The sequence below is a fragment of the Eutrigla gurnardus genome, assembly GCF_963514095.1.
Source record: "Eutrigla gurnardus genome assembly, chromosome: 19".
NCBI lineage: Eukaryota > Metazoa > Chordata > Actinopteri > Perciformes > Triglidae > Eutrigla > Eutrigla gurnardus.
This window is the reverse complement of record NC_139930.1, coordinates 9,981,382-9,997,727: the sequence shown is the minus strand read 5'-3', so window position 1 is coordinate 9,997,727 and position 16,346 is coordinate 9,981,382. Positions and strand designations below refer to the sequence as shown.

The 16,346-nt window shown below is 44.9% G+C and overlaps 2 protein-coding genes across 2 annotated transcripts in view; both read left to right on the top strand.

Moving 5' to 3' along the window:
- rad23b (RAD23 homolog B, nucleotide excision repair protein) overlaps positions 1–16,346 on the top strand; it is a 122,626-nt gene that overhangs the window by 60,013 nt on the left and 46,267 nt on the right. The gene's annotated exons all lie outside the window — the stretch shown is intronic.
- znf462 (zinc finger protein 462) overlaps positions 5,837–16,346 on the top strand; it is a 48,112-nt gene continuing 37,602 nt past the window's right edge. The window contains exon 1 of the mRNA XM_084035638.1: positions 5,837–6,287. The gene's annotated coding sequence lies outside the window, so the exon portion shown is untranslated. The remainder of the gene's footprint in view (positions 6,288–16,346) is intronic.

The following is a 16,346-nucleotide window of genomic DNA, read 5'->3' as shown; positions in this document are numbered from 1 at the left end:
CGATTACATCAGCAGAGAACAGAGTCATTACATGTCGGCATGTTTTCAGCTGTGGGAATCTGAATGTAGCCGATATAACACAAACTAAAGATGAGTAAGTTCTATTCGTCAGCCGGTCTGTCGGTCCACCACTTCGGTCCACATTGAAATGCCTCATGAAATTTTGCACACATTCATGGTTCCCAGAGGATGAATCCTAAAGATTTTGGTGATCCTCTGACTTTAAATCTAGCACCAGCTGCGGGTCAAAGTTTTCGGTTATCCAGTGAAATATCTCAACATGCACAAGATGGATTGGCGTACAATTTTGTACAGATATTCATGGTTCCCAGATAATGCATCCTGATGAATCACGAGGTCGCCAGAAGGCTGACACCCAGTGACACCTACACACTACAAAATGATGTGGACTATGCATATGAAGACATATTGTTGTTGGGGAACTAGCAGGAGCAAATTTGGTTATTAATACGTAATTATTAATATCAATAGAATTATTGATATTAATAGGATTATTCATATCATTAATAAACAACTGGGCACCACCATGAAATCAGGGAAAAGATAACCGAACCTGTACTCTCAATATAAAGGGGTTTGTACTCAAATGCCAATTATTAATAACTATATGCATATGAGTAAAAACAGTTGAAGGATTTGTGAATTCTTTGCAGAGAAGAGGTTGATTTCATTCACTCTTATACAACATTAATAACACAGCAGTATGCTTAAAAGGGGGTTATTAACAACTAACAAATAAATAATAAACATACACTAAGTCTAAGTGGCCTATCTAACTAAATACTATACAAGTGTGTGTGTGTGTGTGTGTGTGCGTGTGTGTGTGTGTGTGTGTGTGTGTGTGTGTGTGTGTGTGTGTGTGTGTGTGATACAAAGGCCAAGGGGAGGAGATAGACAGAGAGGGCTGGTTGGGCTACAGCCCCTAGGCGGCGCTATTCTTCCGGGCGTTCAGAGACGGAACAGCTGAACAAAGGAGGAGGGAGGCCCCTAGCGGACGCTCTCTTACGTAGCCGACTTCGATGGGCCTGATTACGTCGAGCCGTAGGTGGAGGCCTCTACGCAATCCACAAAGCACGTAGGTGTTATGTGCGGGGGGTGTGCATGTTACAAGATGGCGGCTGTGGGTGTCGACCAGTCAGCCATGTGGAGTGGGGGTGTTCTTTGTGGGAGGCCATGTGGCCCTGCTTGGAGAACAGCTTTCTATATATGTGTATCATTAGTATGTAAAGCCATTAGGGAAAGTTGGATTAGTGTGTGTGCAAACTGGTTGTTCTAGGTCACTAACAACTGAACTTAGTTTAGTTTAGTTTACACACTTAACTCAACAATACACCAAATAGAAAATCACTTGGAAACATTTTACAGCCAGCTTATTGGCTCAGGTCGAGGTCGCAGGAGGAAGAGAGACGAGACCTGTGGTCAGGTCGAGATCTCTGTAGAAAAAGGGAGATTCCAACTTGGTCTGCTTGGTAGGAAGGCAACTTCCACTGCAGTTGACCAACCAGAATGGAATCTGGAGTTCACAGGTAGGTGTCACATTCAGACACAGGCCTGCAGGCCGATGGGGGGGAGGGGGAAAGACCCCCTGTGGAGGTGCGTGGCTGTGTTTCCACACAGAGGACGCTCCAATTTGAATCTTCAGAAAAAAATTCAATCTGTATCCATGAATTGTTTCATAGACACAAACCCTGAGGTCCCAACATTGGTTAATAATAGTAATAAGAAAAATAAGAATAAACAAACTGTATCTGTGTAGAACCTTCCAGAATCCACAGTTCTGTCAGGTTTGGGCCGTTTCTTTGACATCAGGGAGTTTCAAACTCCAGAAAACTACATCAAAGGTTCAAATTTTAAATGTCTTTCATGTGTATGTGAATGATTGGCTTTGCATTTATTAGGTACTGATTGAATGAAGTGAAAAAGCATCGTTCTTGTTTTCTTCTTTTGCTGAAGGTCAGCAGAAAATAGCTGCAATGTCATAAAGTGTTTTAGTCGTCTTGTGATAAAGGAACATTTTGAGTATTCATATTTTAAGGGAAATTGGCAGTGTCTTTAAATCTTGAAAATAAAAATTAAATGCTCACTCTCGGTCCCCTGTATTGTCTGCCGTCACAAATTGTTGTGTCCCACAAAATAGATAAAGTGTTTTCATTCAAAAGAGCATTTAAAGTTTAGATTGCTGAAGATTGCATTCAGATTACACAGCAGGTCTATGTATTTCCCATTGTGCTCTATTGTACTGTAAATGTGCCGTGATTACTGTACGGCCGCTTTTCTATTGATTTGGAGGAAAATGTCACTCTAAAATACAAACACCACCTGAATAAAAGGCTCAGAGACACCTCAAAGTCTTGCCATTACTTTTTGTAGAACGTCTTTCCATATTTGCGTATTGTTCAGAGGCGTGAGAAGCTGGACCCAACATGCGCTGAGGGGACGACATGAAACGTCTGCAGGGTAAACAGAAACAAACACATAGGCCTGCACACCTTCGGGGCAATTTAGGGCCTCAAATTCTCAACCTGATTTGCATCTTTAAGCTACCGGAAGACCGTTGGACCCACAGAGGGAAAACATGAGCACAGGGAGAACGTGCAAACAGGAAAATTCACAGACCCAAGTCTATTTTACAGCACGGCAACATTTGTGGTAATCCTAAAGACACATAGACACTCATGAAGCATTTCTGACGAGTTAAAGGGCTTATCTAAATGACACAGTAATTGAAGCATTCATAATTCACGATCATTTCTCCATTTAGGCACATGCCACGACAATTTGCTGGATGTAACATCTCCGTGTGAAAGTCCTCAGAGGCGGCAGCTGATGGTTTTATTTCCATTTTTACGCACATTGTTACACTTGTGTTTTGTAATTTGCGCGATCTCTCACGCAGCAGCTGCAGTGTAATTTGGGGGAGAGAAGGCAATTCTGGGGAGATGGTGTAGATACTGATGAAAGAAACAATAATATGTGTTGCCATTTGTTTCATCATAATCTCATAAAAAAAAAAGAAAGGAAAAAAGAAATCCACTTCAATTAAGACATGTCAGAGTCTGTCTAACTACAGGAGGAATCCCGTCATGCTGTCTGTCTCACCTGAGAACCTAAAAACCGGCACACCAATTCATATGTATGTGTTAATTGTGTGTATGTGGGGTTTGTCCGTGTTTTATGAGGGAGAAAAGTCAAAGACAGGAAACAACGTGCAGCGCTAACATGAAGTTGTCCTGAACATGAAACTGGCTCTAACAGGGCGACGCTCATTTAGTCTCGGCTGGCACACAGTGGACCTCTCCTTGTGTCCACTGACCCAAACAGGACTGCTGCTGGCTCTCAATTCTGGAACTTTTTCAAGGAGGTGCATTTGAGTCTGCACCAGCATACGGGAGGGGATACGGTACGATAACGCTCAAACCACCGTTTGCTCATTTCTAATTTCGCAAAAGCCTTTCGGAATAAGTCACCGAAGACGCTTGTTTTCAATGTAGGGAAAACATTCTTTAGAGTGTAATGGTGATACATGAATATGAATGCATCAAAGGAGTCACTGACCACCTTCTAAATCTGTCCAGCACCCCCGATCCTCCTGCTCTCCCACGCTTAGACCATCTGAATCCCTGACGACTGGTCTGTTTTTAGCCGTGCTGGATGGAGGTCTGGCACAGTGAGCGGGGGAGGCCGGACCAGTGGGGATGTCCTGGTGCAGTCTGTCCTTTTGGACTACCGGCCATCCCATATTAATCAGATTTGCCGCAGCAACCATATGTCCAAGCAGCGTGATCAACCCTGCTGCTACCTGGCGTCCACGGGACTGTCAACACAGTGTGTGTGTGTGTGTGTGTGTTCCTCCAGATACGTTCCTATCAAAGATCTGACAGACATCAAAAATGTAATTGACTTAAATATTACCGGTATTTGTTGTGTGATTTTAATTTTCTTGAAGCTGGCATTAATGAAGAGAGAGGAGCATCATGGGTAACCCTGAAGGAGGAGGAAGTCGTTTCTGGGCCAAGTGATCATTTGCCACAGTGTTTTGGAGATACATGGGGCTACGTACGTCACTGCAACAGGAGAACTGGCACTATGGACCTGCCTTTAAAAAAAGGCTTGTTGCCGTTTCCATCTGTCACCTTATGCTTAACAGCAAGTTATATATTTGATATTCTCAGAGTCACATACATTAGACGCCATTTGCATTGCATTGTTGCGAATCAAGGCCTTATATTGGCGCTGATGACACGGATAGGATGCCGCTGGTGAAACGAAAGACTGACTGAATATAATTTCTTATCTGAAGCTTCCACACACACAAAAAATGCATTCCACGATCCATAATTCATAACCGAATCTCACAACACCAACAGTTGTCAAACATGATTAACTACATCTGTACCTTACAGAAATTTAATTTGTCTCTCTGTCTCTGCCTGTAAATCAGCAAACAATTACTGGAGGGCCCGCTCGCAAGATTTGTGACTGAGGTTTTTCAGGTGTCACAGACGGGATTATTAGGTATGCACAACAACAACAACAACAACAAAAATAAACAGATTCTGGGATTCAAACAGGTTCCTCCGAATGGATAAAACCTCGGCGTCTAATTGAAACAGAAAACTGTTGAAATGTTCACATGCTTTTGTTATAATGAGGGCAGATGTTGTTGTGGCCATCTCCTGTCTGCAGAAGACAAAAGAAAAACACAATGCAGTGTTCACACAGATCACAGAACTGACTCTGAACTCGTACAAACAGGCATTTGGATAAATATCTTCTGTATTAGTGTGCGTTTGATCATCTTTCCCATGATTCTACAAGACAAATAAATACATTGAGGCCCAATGTAACTTTCTATGCAATTAAGCTTTGTTATGAACTTATAAATCGTGCATTCAGCTGTTAGAATAAAAGGTTGATTGTGGTTGTTTCCAGATAAAAGTGAGCGTTCAGATCCTAAATCTTAAGATCGCCTAAAGATGAATGCTCCTGACAAAAGAACTCTAAACACTCTGTTTCCCATAAAACGTGACAAGAACCTTTATGTTGCGCAAATAATCCAAATGCATTCAAGTGCCCCATTCGTGGTAATAAAGCGTAACTAACACCTGCTCAGTTCGTCTCAACAAAAGCCATCAAGGCACATTCTCCGTTGACATTATAGCCTGCTCCATCACGCAAGGTAGACTCTCCTCCTCATCCTCACTGCTCGTCCTCCCATGTGTGCCCCTCGTGCCGCCCCCCCCCCCCCTTCCACCCATCACCCACCACTCACCCACCCACCCACCCATCCTCAGCACTGACATACATCTGAGCAGGACCCTGCACCTTTTGTCTGGGGCTCCCTCTTTGTTAGCAGCTGGCCGACAGAGCAGCAGCCTGCAGCAACAGCATCATGTCGACTTTACAGTGGCGGTGTGATGACAACACGCGCATCGGACATTTGTTCATTTTGATTTTATTTCTGAATGAGGGTACAGAATGAATGGTCATTAAATATAAATAAAGAATGTATTGTTTGGGATTCTATTGTAATACATATGATACACCTGGGGGGGGGGGGTGATAATGATATTTGGATGGGGGCAGTGATTTTCTATTAAATATAAATGTATTAAATATATTTATTTATTTCATTATTAGTGTATAACATTTATTTATTATAAAACTGGGATGTGTATCAATTGTGTAATAACAAATCTATCTATCTATCTATCTATCTATCTATCTATCTATCTATCTATCTATCTATCTATCTATCTATCTATCTATCTATCTAGTCTGGTCGAAGTGTGAAGCATCATCATCATCTTCTTCATCATCGCCAAAGTGAACTGCGGATAACCCCATGACGTGGCAGACACTGTATGGAAAGCCTACATAAAATTCACGGAGCCCGCGTGTATCTGGTGGTGGTCTGAGCCGCTGATAAGGCTTTGCAGGCGATCTGCCTTCAGTCTAGATGAAGGATGAGCTTCTCAGACGGCGACGTTGTCCATCCTGCTGATGCTCCCTCGTCTCATCGTAAACTCTTGTGCACCCTCTGGTGCTTGCTAGTCTCCCAAACTTCTTTGTGTAGCCTGCTTTGCAGATTGTCTTCCTTGTCTGTGTGGTTGCTCATTATTCAGAGACAGACGGATCTCAGGTCATCTGCAGCTGCAGCAAAGGAGAAGCAGGAAAGATGGCGATCATCCATTAGACCGACCGGGCGCACGCATGAAATACGAGGACAACTTTCGGGAGGATCGCTCGAGGAGAAGATTGTACCAGTGAGTTTTTTTTTCCTCCCCCTTGCACTATATTTCCAGTTTCGCCAAGATTGTCGGCTGGGCTTTCAGGGTCTGCGAGAACGTCGGTCTGCTAGATCATGGGATATAATTTGGAGAGCGCCTCGTGAATGACCTGGAAAGAGCTGATCTCCCCCCCCTTCTCGCTCTCTCTCTCCTTCTCCACCACCTTTTCTCCTTTTAGTCCCGGTCCAGCCGACTTGGGGAGAGGAAGCCGGGGCGAGATTTTTTTTTTTAGTCGGGTGGGCGCTCCGGCTGGCACCCAATGTAGCCAAAGTCAAGTGGGTCTTCTCGCTTCCCAGTTAATATCCGAGCCTGCCCGCTGCCTCGCTATGTCGCCTTTCGGTTTGTTGTCAAAGTGACACAAGGAAATGGACGCGGTGGTGTAGCGAGGGGGTCGCCTGCGTGTTTAGAGCGGCGGCGGAGTGGTTTGTTATTCTGACATGTCTGGTCAGGGGAATTACTGGCCGCGCGACCCCTCTCTCGCGCTCCGGCCGCGCGTGTTGTTGCGCGTTAGCTTCACGGAGGAGCCATTGCACGGATCGCTCTCCTCTCCCAACCAGCCTCCATTAGCGACACGGAGGAGCTGGCATAGCCGCTGGTCCGGTCGCACACACACACACACGCACACACACACACACACACACACGCACACACACTATGAAAGCCATGTCCAGTGTGAGGAAGCTATATGCTCTCGCTCTCCTCCCCTGCTCCTCTCAGTATTTAAACCCCCAGATATGTGGTGGCGGATCTCGGCTCGGTTCTCCACGGGGTTGCAGCTAGGTGTCTCCTGGTGGTGGCGAAACGTTGCCTCCTGTAGGGGGTTTTGATTGTCATGTTTTTGGCTGTTGCTTCTCGTTGCTACATTGTTACCTGCTGTGTGTATTGGATGCCACATTTGCTGTCACTGGTCTCAAGTCAGGTATGTGACACTAGTGGGGCTTCAACCATAAAATGGAGGAAAGCAGATGAGTCTCCAAAGGAGAGAGAGAGAGAGAGAGAGCCCTGGAGTCAGACAGGCAGGATCCCTCACAGCCAGAACAAAGGTTGTGTTCATAAATGACATGGCCACAACCTCCTCCTCCTCCTTCTTCTTCTTCTTCTTCTTCTTCTTCTTGTTCTTCTTCTTCTTCTTTTTCTCAGCTCGGAAGTTGACTCTGCCACAGGAAGCAGAAGAACTCTGAGAAGTGAGGTTAGATCCTTTAGTGGGGCTTTCAAGGTTAACTCCATGAACTTGCAGATTTCTATTCTTGCACGGTTAAACACAAACGTGGCTCGCTCATATTTGGGATCTTTGTCGTCTTCGTGCGGAGGACACTTTTGGACGGCTACATGTTTGGGATTGTGATGGCTGAGGGACACGTGGATGAGAGGAATTTTAATGCTGAATAATGCAGCGTTTTGGGCCATGCAGGTAGTTAATGTTCAACATTGTTCAAGTGGTCTCAACACACTCTCTCTCTTCTCTGTGTGTGTGTGTGTGTGTGTGTGTGTGTGTGTGCTTTTGAACTAATGGCTGCAGATGGATTATTAAAGGTAGTTGTCAAGATGAATCTTAATTTTGATTTTGTTTTGGATGAGTTTCTGGTGAAATTCGGTGATGGACGTGAGTTCAAAAGCGTTGATAGTTTCATGATTCGTAGATGGATTATTAACGCGGCAGCTGCTTATAAGGTGACACACGTGTGCCTGTTATTGTGAAGTATATTCAAATACTCTAAAAGTTATGCGTACGAATGCATGTGGTCCTTTACGGCGGTAGCGTGCCCCGCGTTGTGATGCTCCCTCTGCCCGCTGCACAGCCTCAGGTGACTTTTAACACATTATATCCTAAAGGTGTCTCTTGACCAGTCTGTCAGGGGAGTGAAGGATGTGTGTTTGCGAGCGCCGGTGTGTTTCATGCAGCCGTGTGTGTGTGTGTGTGTGTGTGTGTGTGTGTGTGGCGGTGCTACGCTCTGCAGTTTCCCCTGGCCACTGTGTGAAATCTTGCTGACAAGGAGACTGTGAGCTTGACACAGTGTGCTGCGACAATGCCGGGGCTGAGAAGAGCAATCAAAATGGTGGCGATGCTCCTTCTCCCTGGCGTGGCAGGGCAAACAGGTTCTCCAGGAGGAGCAGGAGGCAGGAATCTGCTGCGGTCGACACATTTCTTCTCATAGGGGGGCCATGGATCTAGTCTGGAGGGGTGGTGGACCAGGGGGACCCGACCGCTTTAACCCTGGATGTGTGGTTCTACACAGATTGTCTCTGGGATACTATCTGCCGCACTTCCTGTAGATGCCATCACAAGCCCTCAACGCGTTCTCGGCTCTTATTGGCGCCACTACACCATGAACTAATCTGTGGGATCAGCTTTTCAGTTCAACTCACCAGCTAAGGTTATGTGAGTCAGGGCTGCTGTAGCAGAAGATGGCATTTCTGGCTTCGTAGTGTAGTGTTAGTGTTGTAGCACACTGAGGTTGGCGTGTAAACAGGGCCAAGTACGAGGGCCCCAGACTCTCAGAGGCCCCCAGACGTCCCCAGGTTCTCTGTGTGGTGATTACCTTGTATTAAGATTAATTACACATTTGTCTGGTGATATAAACCACTAAAGTATTTAAAAAGCTCACAGCCCGAAGGTGGCTCCTGTGTTTATTACCCGACGTTGAGGCCCTAGATGACCTGCGTCTGACGTGCACAGCTGAGGTGACTAGTTGTACATTCGACTGAGGATTTGCTGCTTTACTCCGTTTTATATCGTTTAAACTGATATAATCGTAAACCGCTGCTTTCCTTTGTGATATCATATGTCAGTAAATTGAATATCTTCAGATTTTAGACTGTTAATCAGACAAAACAAGACATGTGAATGTGTGGCCTTGGGCTCTGGAAAACCGGCGGATGCATTAATCGAGGGAAATAATCAGAAGTTGCGGCCCTACTAATTTGGATTTAATATCTCTAGTATTTTGGTTAATGTTCTGCTAACGTGAGGAATATCTTTAAACACATTTAAACTGACTGGCATGCAGCCAATGAGCCGTTTGCTCTTCCAGAGTAGAACTACTAGTTGATTTCTTGAACTTTAGGCAAAACACATCACTTTTTCTAACATCTTCCCTTTCTAAAGTTGCTGTAATTTGTTGAATATGCCCCATATTTAATATATTAACCCAGCATTGGTTTATTAAATGGATAACACGGTATCTTGTAATTTTCTTTCAAATTGTAGTTTCACGGTTCATATTTGTGGCTTAATATTTGTATGCTATCATGGAGCGCTACAAAGGATGTCCAGATTGAAGTGGTTGATTTTTAAGACTGAGTAAGATGTGTCATTGACACGTTTACTGCAGCTCAGCTTCAAGGTGACAAGGCAGAACTGAAATATAGATACTTTAAGAAAGAAGGAAAATTACATAACTGGGTTTTTGCAAGGTATTTCAGGATTACGCTTAAAAAGCTGGGCAGAGAGGACGGAGGATTAAATAAGAGAGACTCCTGTGATGGTTTGAACGCTGGAAGGAAGCGGTTGTGAAGCTCATCACTCACTCTGATACTCTCTCTGTCCCTCACACACACACACACACACACACACACACACACACACACACACACTCTCCCCTCCCTCTCCCTCATTCACTCACTCACATTGGGTGATGCACTCCTCCATTCTTCTCTACCTGGGGCAGTGAAGAAGGCCAGGGAGACGCACAAAAGCAAATTGAAATGCTCCAGTGAGTGCTTTCTTGACATGATGCATGGCTCATGAGATGCAGCCGGGCCCTGCTGCTACACTTGTAAGTGTGCTGAAACACGCAGGCCCCACATCCAGAAACACCGGAGTCATTACGGGCACAGCTTTGAAAAAAAAAGAAAACCCCTCTCTGCTTTCTGCTTGTATTTTTTTTTTTTTAACTGACCTTCTTCTTCTGATTTAGATACGAAAGCACGGCTTTGTTAGCGTTAAAAACACAAAAGCTGCCAGGCTCCTCTGAATAATTGAATGAGATGTAACTAGGTATAAGCAACATCATGTCGGGGTTTAAATGGAACAAGGAAGTGGCTCGCTGGTGGTGTCATTCCAGTTTCTGTTGTCAGTTGCCACGTTACACTGCTGCAGAACTGGTTCCTCCTCTCTGCTTTCCATCAGAACACCAGCAGCTCAACGTCACCTTTCCCCCTCATGGAAAGTGAATGCTCGTAGCTCAGGACAACTCAGTTGGATCTGGCTCATATAGGAGGCTGGTTTTATATTTACAAATGAAGACTTCAGGTGTGAAGCTGATGACACGGATTGTCCGGTGAGATAAATGAAGCCATCTACATGCTCGGGTTTCCAGACGAAAATTCAGGATTTGTGCCCTGCTCTCATAAGACACAGTGGAGCAGCTCTGTGAGTCTGGAGCTGCCTGTGGTGGGAAAAAAAAAACCTGAATTCTTTGGAGACGCCCGTTCCTTGGGCAGTGTGGTGCCACCGGACAAGGCCTTCATTGAGCAGGAACAGGAGTGGTCTTGTAGAAGGGATCCACACTGGCTCGGCCTGCGAAGCAACAGAGCTGTCCAAGGACGATTAAATATTTAAGAGCTTGGAAAGGAGGTCTCGGTGGTAAGTTAATATTGATGGGTCTCTCATCTTTCCCCTTCTCAAACTTGTTGAGCTGCCTCAAGAGGTCAGTCTGGGGGAACCGGGAGAGGAACCTCGCCTCTTCTCTTCTTAGATAAACCCGTCAGCAGCTTTTAAAAAGCCATCTGACGGAAAAATGGTCTTTCCTCCAACAAGCAAAAGTTTAATATTTCTGCTCTTTTCTTTATCGCCTCCCGTGTCCTCTCTTGGTCACTCTGAACTCCTCCATCCTGGCGAGCTTGTAACCTCACCCACTCCCTGAAATTGTAGTAACTGCCATGTCAGGCTTATAAGGAAGTCAGCATTGCAGCGTTTTCTGGCAGTTGTCCACCAGCACCAGTTACAAGAAACCCTTCAGTACATCTCACAGACCTTTTCTTGCAACCTTAGTTTTGGGTGAATTGAACGCTTGCTGGGGTTTTTAATAGATAAAAACAAGAGTGAATTTGAGGTTTTGAGACGAGGTTTGAGCTCCAGATGAGGCTTCGCTGGACGTTTTAGCTCCTAGTGAGAGAGTCTGAAGCTGATCTTATAGTCTTTGTCTCCAGTTCGCCCTCATACGTCGTCTGAAACGATGCAGAAGCTATTTGAGACGGCAGCAGATTGATTTACGTCAGGAAGCGGGTTCCCGAGGAGAGATGGACGGCGAGGCCGTGTGGAATGTAAGGTTTCCTGGAGTGATTGTCTTTGTGAAGGAAAAAAACACTTCCTGGTTTCTCTCCAAGATCTGTCCTTGGACATCCTTCACTCGGCCGACTCTCCAGCGGTTGTTTACGTAGCGCGTGAACCCTCGTCTCTCAGTGTGAGGACGTCTGAATGAAGCATGTTTTCACACGAACACGTATGCTTTGTGTGTTTCCCTGTAGCCTTACTTGTGTACAGTACTCGGTCGAATTTGTTTTCTGGGAATTTTCTTCTCTTGGAGCTCGAGGGAAGAAACCTCTTGAGAAAACCAAATATATCCACCTATTCCTCCCAATTTATACCAGTAAAAATAATCACGCCTCAGGCTATTAATTAAATTGTGCACTTAATCATTTTTAGATGGAATATTTAATCGTGTTGCAGAGGGTTGCCCCAAGTTGAATCTTTTATGCTTTTCAGTGGAGGAAAACCGGGTTTTACGTCTAATTGTACTGAAACATGTTGACTGTAGAACATGTCGGGTCACCTGTAATTTGACGTTATCTACAGAAGCTCACGCGTGCCGTCTGGAAGGTTTGTCTGACGGAGTGTTTGTACGTAGAGGCGCGATCCTCCAGATCTCTCTGGGACGTTATCTCCAGCTCGTGAGGAACAGCAGAGACACGCTCTAGGTGGCCATCTTTAGCAGCCGGCAGAAACCACACATCTCACTTCTGCTTTCCGCCGACTGCCATGACAGTCGGCAGAGGAGCAGACAGGAGGGGAAGCTGCTCGCTCAGGTCCGCACTCTTAAAGTTAAACACTTCCATCTGTGTAATGAGATAGCGGAGGGAGGGAGCGAGCGGCGGCGGCTCCACTCAGCTGAGCAGGACAGTCGAAGACCTTGAGGAGCACAAAATGGTGGACGGCCGTGCCACTGATACTCCGGCGTGATTGGCAGTGTCTCCTTGGCCACAGTGGGGCCGGCTGCGTGAAATGGAGTCCTCTGTGTGGAGCGTTGGCCCAGCCTCGCCTCTGATGCAGAAGATAATTCTGTCAGCCCCGAGAGAGAGAGGGAGGGAGAGAGAGAGGGAGAGAGAGTGGCGTGAGCAAGCCAAGTGAGGTGACTGCACTAAAAGAAGGTCTCCCTTCCAGAGGACTCAAACCTCACACGTCCGCCTGCTTCTGCCTATTATCCTCCCTCAACCGCTTGATTTCCTGGGTTCTGACTTCCGCTATTAACTGTGATTTTTTTGTTGCATTAAACAGACGCACGGTGGCTGGAGAACAAAAAAAGATCAGCTTAGTCGAAAAGATTGATTTTTGGTTTGGTAACAGGAAAGAAGAGAGGGACTATGTAAGGGTATTCATTATCTAACCTTCACACCCAGCAGGCTTTAGCTGAGGGATTTACCAGCCCTCTGTTTTTGTTGCTTTATGAAACATTTCCGGCTTGAAGGTCACGTAAATATCTCTGAAGGCTCATGATCAAAAGGTAAATGCAGGAGATGTAAAAGACTATAAGTAGTGGGGGGTTTTTTTAGATGTTCTTTCTCGAACGGCGAGTTCACCATGACGACCTGAAGATGGAAGATGGCCGTTAATGCTCGTCTCTTCTTAATCTGCTTGGTCATTATCTTCTGTGCAAAAGAGGGCAAATGTTGCTCCTGAGTGCTCTGTGTTGCAGCTGTCCCCCTTTCAGAAGGAACAATCTGAGCCCTCTGCTCCACACAAAGGCTACCCTTGGAGCAAGGTTACTTGTACCATGAGGGCCAGCTTCTTTCTTTTTTTGGGGGGTTGCAGCTTTAGAGAGAACCGTATAGCAAATTAGCAAGTTGGATGTCTTTGAGAGAGGAACTGTCTTTGCAGAGGAAAACCGAGTGTAGGGATATAAAGTATTAAAGGCCGTATGACTGGGCGGGTGATGTCAGGTAAACCATCTGTCAGAGACGGACACGTGCAGCGTGTGACCTTGCAATACGGACGACGCAGACACAAAATAGAAAAACCATCATCCCTTTTCCGGGATTACCATAGTGTTGCAACTGGGAGCCGCACTAATGGCATTCCTCCTTGTGTCACCGTCTCTCTTTTTGATGTGAGGTCTTGCTTGAAGGCTTCAGTCAGCAGAACACTTTGAGGTCCCGAGATCAAAATCCCTAGGCCCTCCCGACTCTGATCATCCTTTATTACGGAGGCGCCGCATGGTCGTATCATGCGATGCATATATTTATATTGAATCAGATATTCTGAGCATGATGGATTTTAGTAATATTGTGTAAACGCACATTTAAAACAATTAATAATAATAATTAAATTCTGCATTTTAAGTAAATTTTGACAGGATGGTGGAAAGCTTCCGATCTTTTGCTCTACACGGAATCTTTCAGGGCTGCTTTGGCCTGCAGCAGGGAGGTGTTTCTTTTTAACACCCTCTGAATGTGACACCAGTGAAGGTCAGGCTGCAGACAGATCAGCAAAGCTCGCTGGATTGCGGCGTGCGAAAGACTCTGCACCTGTATTTACCAGTCCTCGGAGACGGTCTGGGATCACCGAGTTGGTTTCTTAAGTGTACGCCTGGAAAAAAACGACTCTTGTAACCAGGCTGCTATTTGTAGTAATACATTCACTCATTCACTCAGGCTTGAAACTGTGTGAACATTCAGTTAGCCGGATTGAATATCAACAAGTGAGCCACTCATGCCGAAGTGAAGTGATTCTAATTAGATAAATTAATACTATTTACAGTCAGTTTCAAAGTGTACTGACGAGCTGAGATGTCACTGCAGAAAGATTAAACTGCAGATTAAGCGAACGCAGTGGAGACAAACTATGACACCATGAGGACCTTATCTAGATCAGATCATGGTTATATTCATAAAGCCTCCTAGTACGAAGCGATATCATTCTGAAAAAAGTTTTCTTCGAATTTCTCCTTACAGCTAAGACAAGATCCAAGTCAAGATAAATGTTATTCACAAAGCATCTTAGACCTTAAGAGAGCCCCTAATGTGAAACACTGACTTTTAAGAGAAAACTGTGGAAAGACAAAGAGGTAGAATAAATATTCTCCCAACACTGAGTGACGGTGAGTTAATGAAACGCTGCAGATAGGATCACGCAGGTGTGTTTGTGGTCGATTGCATTAGAGATGCGCTCAAATCTCCCACATGACGCAAAATACGCTACAAGGCCAGAAATGAAAGAGATCACAACATTGAGATATTTGGCAAATGCAACATTTGCCTGCTTACTAAAGCTGCTTATTATACACAATCTAACAGAACCAGCATGTTAAATAAACGAAAGCATATCAATACAACTTTCAGGCTACTTTTAAAGTATGGCTTGTTTATTCAACAGAGATATTCATTACATCACATTATATTTAAATCATTCATAATTACTAGTCTTATGAGACTAAATAATATGATTTCACTGTCCATTCCACGTCCCTAAATCCCTCCTCAGCCAGGAGTCCTTGCTAGGCATTTTGAGGCAAAGTCAGGAGTTCTGAGAGGACTGTTAGTGGATACGGCCCCTGGTCATCTCACTGTGATGGATGGTCATGTAAAGAGGAAGCTCCACAGAAAAAAAGCTAGCAAGAGGCCAACAGCAAGCTAAAAATAACAGAAGGACTGTGTAACAGGGTCTCTCCACAGCAAGGGTTTCATGTGTTCTTAACACCTCTGAGCTGAGAAAACAACATGTTAATTTTTCAACCAAGTGGTTTATTCCCATGACAGGAAATGGAGCCTGTGATCTGGCGAAAACCAAGGTAGCATGTCTGGATGATTGTAAACCCTAAATATAGAGCAGCCGGACATCGAGTGCAGGTCAAACAATGCCGACTGTACCGGAAGGTGGCGGCCCATCATGCTACACAGCTGTCCTGTAGGCCGGAAGGGGAGTGGAGTAGTTTAAGACACTAATGCATTTCCCCTATAGACTGTATAAGAAATGGTTTGGCAATCTTTTGAAGCAAGAGGGTGAAGTAGAACCGAACAATGAAGGCAAAGTGTTACAATTCATGTTGTGAAATGAAAACACACTGTGAAAAGTAAACCGCCGTGGCCTTTATCCTAAATGTAATTCACTTCCAGTCTCCGAAAGTGAACCAGTGCAGTCAAGCTGGGTAGTTAAGGGAAGACCTTTAGCTCAGTGGCAACACATGACAATGTACAAGATGAGAGTATTAACTAAAGTGTAGTGTGGCTGTAGCACACTGTAGAGAAGAGGTCAGTTACAGACCTGTACCTATCTAAAGTTTGCTAACGCTAGCTAGCATTAGCTACCATAAGCTACCGGTCACACCAGACCAGATAAGGCTGTAGCAGCAAAACCCTTCCATGTGTTTTATGTCTAATGATTTCACCTTTTAATGTGTAAACCTTTAGTGCAGAGTATTCTGCTTTACATCCCGTGTTTCAGATGGATTTCAGATGAAGCGGCGCTAGAAGAATGTTGCTGGTCAAGGCCCTGTTAGCCGGTTAATGGTTGACCTACTTTTTTGATGCCATGTGCTTCCTGGAGCAGATGTGTTGTCAGATTAACACCGATGTTTGTTGTCAGGTGGCTGATACTGTTTCATGACAATGTTGATGATTTCGGCCTCTCTCAGTGACTTCAGGCTCATCCATTCATTCATTATTAACATGCTATGGCTTCTATGGTGGTTGGGCTTCATGTTGCTGCTCAGTCTGACATAGCAAATCGGCGTCACAGTTTGAAACAGAATTGATGCAAACCACCACCCTAAAGTCTGGATGTAATTTAATCGTAAAAATATGTATACGTTGAAATGTATG